Consider the following 8,583-nt stretch of genomic DNA (forward strand, 5'->3'; position numbering starts at 1 on the left):
AACTATGAATGGAATCGAGTTAAATGTATACACAACGGTTTTCAAGGCTTCACTCCATTAGGAGAATAGAACATTACCTTTCATGTCCCATTTTCGTGTACCTACCATAATACTATCTACCTCTATCAGATCTTACGATCTTGATTTTATTTTGTTTTTGTTTCTCTACTTCTACCTTATAGGTACTGGAAGTATTAATGCCCAAACCTTATGATTTAGAAGATAGAGATACATAAACCTTATATGGTTATTACCGGAAGAGATAGGATATCTCTAACCATTGAGGCAAGAAGTATGGAAAAGGTTACACTTGTACATGATCTCAAGAATTTAAAAAATCCTTTTGTTGGCACCTTTATTGATATAGTTGGTCTGCTTTTCCTTAATGCAATCCACATAAATACCAAAGGTAATAAATTTCAAGAGTCATAAAAACTATCATTTATCGACCTTTTATTCTTTATAGAGATATATTCCAATCTCCAATGCCATAACATAGAGGATTTTCTCATTCATATGACTCTGCTTTATGTCAACATTTATATGCAAGGATTAACTTTTCAAAAATTGGGATCTAAAGCAATTTTAAATAGACCATTAATTTAATATTCCACCCAAAAATTTTTTAACAATATTTTGATTTAACAAACTAAAATAGAAATTAAATTTCTAAAAGAATTGTGGAATATATAAAAACATTATTAAGGTCAAAATGACATAACTGAATTTTTAAAATCAATCTATAGATCCCAACAACCTCCAATTGTAAACAAGTATTATTTAGAAAACCTTGCATTATGTTGACAACGTGGACCGCTAAACCAAATTCAATCCACATAGTCCTTAGGAGAGTCAATAAAAGAGATTCATGACACACTAGGTGTATGAGATTACCTTTATTTCAAGTCATTTATGATATTTTATGCAATCATTCTTTATATGTCCATAATTTTCCTTAGTGTGAGAGAAACAAGTATCTTAATTGCCATAACATTTTGTTGGCACCTTGTTCTCATTTATCAACTATTGGACATGATTGCCTATAAAGGTCTTTCCCTTAACATGAGTAACTTTCTGAATTCTCATGTCTTAATCTCTCATCTTTTTTTTGAACACACATGATCAGAAGTTCCTTAATTGATCAGTTATCCTTATGTGTGCCACAAGATATTTGAAAAAATATCATATTCAGATGAGAGAATAAAATTGACCATAATGACTCAAAAAATCAACTTTTAAAGACTTTATAATGAGCTGTTATGTCCTTCATTTCCATAATGTGCTCAAGCACATTTTGAAACTGTAAAAGGTTTTACTTTAAAGCTTTTCTATTAGGGTGCAGGCCAAAGCCTTATTGGAACTCACTAGATGTTCCTCAATGACCTTTCTTTGGCCCTAAAACATTAAGGAATAAAACCCTAATGCTTTCCTTGATATGAGATTTCATGAACGTTGAAACTTAAGCGATTTAAATCACTACAATCGTTCATGTTTAATAATCTCATGTGGCGTACTTGATTCTGTGGGAGAAGGTGATTTGTCCACACGAAACGCCAATTCAGTCTCCAAACACCCCAAAGTGAAAAGCACATTTTTCTTTTCAGTCAGAAAAAATTACCACTAGGAATTATTGGAACATAAAATACTAATAATTAAAGTAGTAGGAATACATCCAGTAACCAAGAAAAATTATATACTTTAATGCTATGAAATAACCTTATTTAAATTAACCAATGTTAATTTAATAGTAAATTTCAACCTACCTGTGGGCAAAGGTGCATCACGAATGAAATTTACTCTTTATTAATAAGACTAATAAATTTAGCATTAATAAATAAAATTTTCCGTATCTGTGGGCCTAAGAGAAATTTTATTTTCAATGTTAAATTTACTATCTTATTCTAATTAACTCATAAAAATAAAAACGTCCCTGTGGGGATTGGCAAATTAAATTTATGAATTAATTACAACACGATGTTAATTTTCTTTATGAAGTTCATATATATAATCTTGATGCAATTATCATTATAAAATCGGGATGATGTGGCTCTCCCAAAAATTATTATGACAATTACGACTTCATTAACATCGAATTTATTTAAATTAACCAATGCTAATTTAATAGTAAATTTCAACCTACCTATGGGCAAAGGTTGCATCACGCATGAAATTTACTCTTTAATAGGACTAATAAATTTAACATTAATAAATAAAATTCTCCGTACTTGTGGGCCTAAGAGAAATTTTATTTTCAAAGTTAAATTTATTATCTTATTCTAATTAAATCATAAAAATAATAACGTCCCTGTGGGGATTAGTAATTAAATTTATGAATTAATTACAACAGGATGTTAATTTTCCTTATGAAGTTCACATATATGATCTTGATGCAATTATCATTATAAAATTGGGATGCTGTGGCTCTCCCAAAATTATTATGATAATCACTACTTCATTAACATCCAATAACTGTATAGATGCCACAAATAAAGTTCCCAAGAATAAAAGACAAAACCATCATGTTAGTGGGTAAACAGTATTTTTCCAAAGTACAACCGGATAGTGTCCCAGATAAGTGAGGGGGCGCATAACGGCACACTTAAGTCCCAAGACTTACCTTGCCAGAGCTTTCCGATTGCAATTTTTGGATAGTACCATAAATATTCACCAACACATGAGGCTTAGTTAATTATTCTAAGGTCCAGGCATCAAACAATTTATATTTAAACAATTAAAAGAATAAATATATCCTTAAGTTCATGCATTAAAGAAACAATAATTTAATACTGAACAATTTAAATGATAAGATGAATAAAAATACAACATAAAAGCATAATAACATGAATAGCCTAATGGTCTTGAAGTGACCTTATGCCCTTTATACCTTAAGAACCCAAGTTCTAAACCTAATAAGCCCAAAACTTGTTTCTCCCCCTTTTTTTTTTTTTTTTTTTAAAGTGAATGGGTTATCGGGTTGGGCTTCCTTATTGGGTCAGCCTTTGGTTTCTGTATTGGGTTGGCCCAATCGGGTTAGCCCACTTAATAAACCATTTTTTTTTTTTATTTTTTTAACTGAATTGGGTTTGGGTAAAATAAAGCCCATACCCAATGGCCCAAAACCACTAGACCCGGTTTCCTTATGGGTTTGAAACCCTACCCGGATCATATTTTCCCCAATCCGAAAATACCCAACCCTAGCGCCGCCGCCTTCCCCTTCACCATGTGCTGCCGCCGCCCCTTTAGCCTTCCTTATGCGTCGGCCACGCAGGGCTGCCGTTCAATGGCCAAACGGCCACGGTGATCGGCAAGGTGCCGCCGCCCAACCAGCTCATAGGCAGCCCCATACGGCCTGCCATTGCTGTCCTCACAGGCAACCGTGTGGGGCTGCCACCGTCATTCTTCATGGGCGACCCAGCAAGAGCCGCCGTCCTGCAAATCCTTACGCGAGAAAAAGAACGGTGGAGATTGAGACGATCCCACCGTCGTTCTCACCCTGAAATGGCGCACTCCGCCGCAGATTTTCCCATATCGGCCGGTCGGCAGGAAGCCCGTGTAGGGCTGCCGCCCTTATTCTTTATAGGCGACCCAACGATGGTCTGCTCACTGAACGCGGCAAAACACCGCTTGCGGAGGCCATGGCAGTGGGTCACGGCGCATGGGCGTGGGTTTCATTTCTGGGTCAACGGCTTGTTTCTTGTACTCGTTGCCTTCTATTTTAATTTATCTCAACATAAACAAGTATCAACAAGACCGTGCAAATATATATATATATATATATCTTGGGTTTCAGCTTATTTCAAGCTAATTTTGTTTCAATAATTAATTAAACAACATGAATATTATTGAAACAAAAATAAAAAATTTACAACAGGCATATCTAAAAATTAGACTGAGCAAATATGGCATAGAGGAGGCTCTGATACCACATGTAAGAAATTGAATATATATTAAATGCTAATTAACAACAAAAACTAGCAGCGGAAATAATTTAATATATATGTACCTCCGGCCATTGCTTTGCTCAAGCAACTTGAAGAACAACTTCACAGCAACCAAACTAGAAAAACAAAATTATTGAGAGGTTCTTCTGACCTATGCCTACCAGTGAGTGCCAATTGATGGAATACACAGGCCTTATTTATAGGTAGGTCAGGGGACCCTCAATTAGAGCTGTTACCTTAATTATTCCTCCCATCAAGGAATAAAAATCAAATCAATACAGCTAATTGATTCCACAAAAATAAAATCTTTAATTAAATCAAATACTTGTTCCACAAGAATTAAATCAATGATTTAATTCAGAATATTTGATTGAAATCAAATACTTGTTCCACAAGAATTAAATCAGTAATTTAATTCTGAATATTTGATTTACACAATAAGCTTTAATTGGAATAAATTATTGAACACCGTAATTTTATAATTACAATAATATATGTGACATAAAGGGACATACTTTAAATGGAATTTCTTACATTACAGAGTTAGCATTACAGGAGATCTTTGTAGCAGTCCAAATGTGAAAGCAATCAAGTTGCTGAATTATATTCTCCAATGATCGATGAAAAGTTCCAATCTGAGAAAGAGGCTGCACTATTAGTAGCCGATATAATCGTGAGGGAGTCACCATCAAGTGAGAAGGAGTTGCAATCGAAGGAGCTGTCCATATTGACAGCTAAGGCAGCAGCGAAAGCTTTCACCAATATTAGCATCCAGTGAGGTGTGCTTCCTAGAGACAGCAACAATGATGTTGCCGTTGGAGTCACTGAGAGTGGCAGCAGCCACGGCCATACCTTTGTGCATTGCCACATCAAAACTAGCCTTCAGAAAACGAGATGGTGGAGAGGTCCATAGCCGTGGCAGCTAAAATTTGAAATTCATGTACCCTTTTCTGTGGAATGGAGAGAATGACCGCATGAGGGTGTAGTATGGCTTTGATCCAAGCCGAAATGGGTTGAGAGCCAACCACAGCCGTATACACTAAGGCCAACCCACCGTCTGATATAAACCAGTGGTTTTTCAGTGCATCTCTCTCCCACTCTTTCTTAGTTACATAGCTTGGACTAGCACGGTCGCATGTTGAGATATCACTCAACCCAAAAACTTAAATTCATTATCTTGAGCCCAATTATTTATATTAACAAGTCACATTTATAACACATTTTTTATGGGAGACTCAATATTTTTATACTCACACCTGTGTAATCAATATTTCTAGGCACATTATATAAAAGATACAGTGTTTTTATATCTATTATATTGTGTTTTTATCTCGTGTATCAAATTTCTATTGAAGGTTGTAAAAATGAGTTTTACACAACATCTTAATAGAAGGGCCTCTCATCTAAAAATTGTTATTGATTTTCTCAATTGAATTTCTTATAATGTATATCAGTTTTGACGACCTAATCTATATTCATCTCATCAAAGGGTGTTACTTGTTTCAAATTGGTTATAGTATAAAGATTATTATAAGAATCAAATTAATTTAATGCCGTTTCTAAAAGTTAGATCCAAAAAATGAACAAATTATCCATTCAATCAAATCATTTTAAACCAAAATCTTCAAGTTGGATTAGTTCATTTCTATGGATCTCTCATTTTCTTTAATTTATCCAAATGCATACGTCTAAATACATTTCAATCAACCATTAAGTGCCCGCACCCTCAGGCAACGAACACACTTGTGAATGCATTGAGAGGTTGCGAAGAGGAGTGAGGTGATGGGTGTACCCTGAGAAACAAGGAAGGAAGAGGAAGAAGACGGATTGAGTGTATTTGGATCCTAGTTCTTGTAAGAGGGAGGGTAAATTTGTCCCCAAAAAAAAAAAGTGAAAAGACAAATTAATTTGCCCTCCCTTTTACAAGAACGTTCTCCACTTCCATTCATCACGGAGCCCGAGCTTGGGATTGGTAGAGGTTAATTAAGGGTTAAAAATTTTAGTGGGTAGGGATCAATAAGCAAAAATAAATAAATTTTACCTTATAAAATTTATTTTTCCTTGGGGGGGGTGGGGGCATGGCACGACCCCATCCCTGGGTGGACGTGAATCAGAGAAAACGAGTGAAGGGAAAGAGTAGCGACTGTTCTTTTAGACTAGAAAAATGTTGACGTACTTTCGAGCTAAATCTCAACCCTTCATTTTTTAACTTGTAGTTTTAGCTACATTATATAAGCCAAATTTATAAAATAAATACTATTCATTTCTTTTAAAATAAAGATGACCGACCCCATTCAAGCAGAGAGTTATTGCAGGCATCTCGTGAAGCCTATTTCTGATGACCTATTTTTTTGAAATAGGATTCTCTGTACAATGTTATATAGTATTAAATATATAAATTTTTAAATATTAACCATAAAGTGAAATATTATGTTTAAAATAAGATCCTTTTAAGCGGAAGGTGAGGGCAGCAATTGCAAAATTAATAACGCTCATCTTCCTCAGTGACTGTTAATTGCAATTGTGGTACACTGAGAACCCATCGAATTTATTGTGTACATTTCAGACCAGAAAATAGAAAGAGCCACACTGTACATATTTATTGGCCTGGGCCCACTGTCAGCTATTTTGTTTGTGTTGGTGACTACAAATCATTTATTATTTTTAGTACTGCTTGACCTAAATTGATAAATGGATAAAGTCCACCTTTTTTTTTTTTTTTTTTTTTTTTATAGAAGGAACTCAGTCTAGAAAGAGTGTTCCAACCTTCTGTAAAATGAATATATATATTAAACTAATACTTTGGTGATTGAATTTACCTTTTTTTATAAGTTTAAGTTTTTGAGATGAATAGTAATTTAATACAGTATCAAAACTAAAATCTTGACTCCGTCAAATCACCTCTCATTTAAATTAAATATTTTACGTGTTAAAAAATTTAACGATATATATATATATTTCGTCATGCATGAGACACTACTACTCCAGGTCATGATGCTATATATGCCTCACAATCTGGCTTACTAATTATTAATACACATTGAAAATGCCTTGTATGAGGATTAAAAGAAGAAGCAGCAGCCACCCATCGCCAAAAATCTCCAAGAGTTTTATTTTTGTTGAATTTATTTATTAATTTTCCTCAAGAGATAGTTGTTAAGCTGCAAGACCAATTTCACATCAAGAGGACCTAAAATCACTGAGAAGAATGGCTTAGATCCTTGTTGGGGCTCACTAGGATGCTTAAGTCAGTTGAGAACTAAGAAATAAATCTCTTTTTTTTTTTTCTTTAAGAAGAAGAGTTTTGTAATTAATGTCTTTCAAATATGTGAATGAAGTGCTTTCTTCTTCTTTTAAACCATGTTTCCTTCCCGTTGAAGGTCATTCCTCTTTTGTATGACTTTGTCGCATATAGTCTATTCACTCGATCGTGTGTTGTTCGTTCATGAATCAAGGTCACACGCTCTAACGATAGTAACCCTTCCTTTATCACGGGTCAAGTGACATTCTGTCATTGTGACAAGAAGATAGTGATGCTCCCATACAATTTCCAGCGTAGCGTAGATTCTTGTGAAAAGATGTTAACATGGAGAATGATTTTTTTTTTTTTTTTAAATTGGCAAATTACAGTTTACCCCTTAAAGTTGACAGTTTTTTTTTTTAATTTGAATATCAAAGTTTCAATTTTTACAATTCACTCCTTCAAAGTTTTAAATTTTTGCAATTTGACCAATTGTATCCAAAACTTCTCATATTGCCCATAATTTTTATTTTTTTTATTTTTTATAAAAAATTAAAAAAAAAAAAAATTGGGGTGGCCGTAGCCACCCCTTTGGCCATCTGGCGATTTTTGCACCCCCAAATTTTTTATTTTTTATTTCATAAAAAATAAAAAAAATAAAATCAAAATTAAGGGCACTATGGAAATTTTGGGATAATATTGGTCGAATTGAAAAAAATTGAAACTTTGTGGGAGTGAATTGCAAAAATTGAAACTTTAGTGTTTGAATTGAAAAATGCTGTCAATTTTAAGGAGTTAAACTATAATTTTTTCTAAAAAAATTTAGTAGCTCTATATTTATATATTCTCTCTAGGGGGCTGGGTGGCAGAGAATAAGTTATGAACGTGACAATTCCAATTAGTCATTGGATTAACCATTATAAAAAAGGAAAAATAAAAATAGGTTAATTCACATTGACACGTCAATGAGATAAGAAATAAGAGGATGAGAGTATGGCATCTACATTATTCAGTCACAAAATTGTATAAACATTACTTATAAAAAATAAATAAATAAATAAATAATTGTATAAACATTATGTTCACAGGTGTCTTTTTCTAACAAAAAGAAAAGGTTTTTTTTTTTTATAATTTCCATTATTTTTTGGAAAGCCAAGTACTGATTTAATAATTTCCATTACTAAAGTCGTTGCAGTGTGAACACATTGATTATAGAAACTGACAAATTTATATGGATATCTCCATAAATTTATGTGGCTTCTATCACTTCCTTCTCTTTCACGTAGTAAACATGAGTCGCTTCAATCAAAAGCCCAGTCGTGGAGGAAACATCCTTCTTCTTGATTGGTCCAATTTCTGAGCTATGAAAAAGTTAATGCTAAAATAATCCAAAATCAAAGA

The sequence above is a fragment of the Corylus avellana genome, chromosome ca3 (assembly GCF_901000735.1).
Source record: "Corylus avellana chromosome ca3, CavTom2PMs-1.0".
Lineage (NCBI taxonomy): Eukaryota > Viridiplantae > Streptophyta > Magnoliopsida > Fagales > Betulaceae > Corylus > Corylus avellana.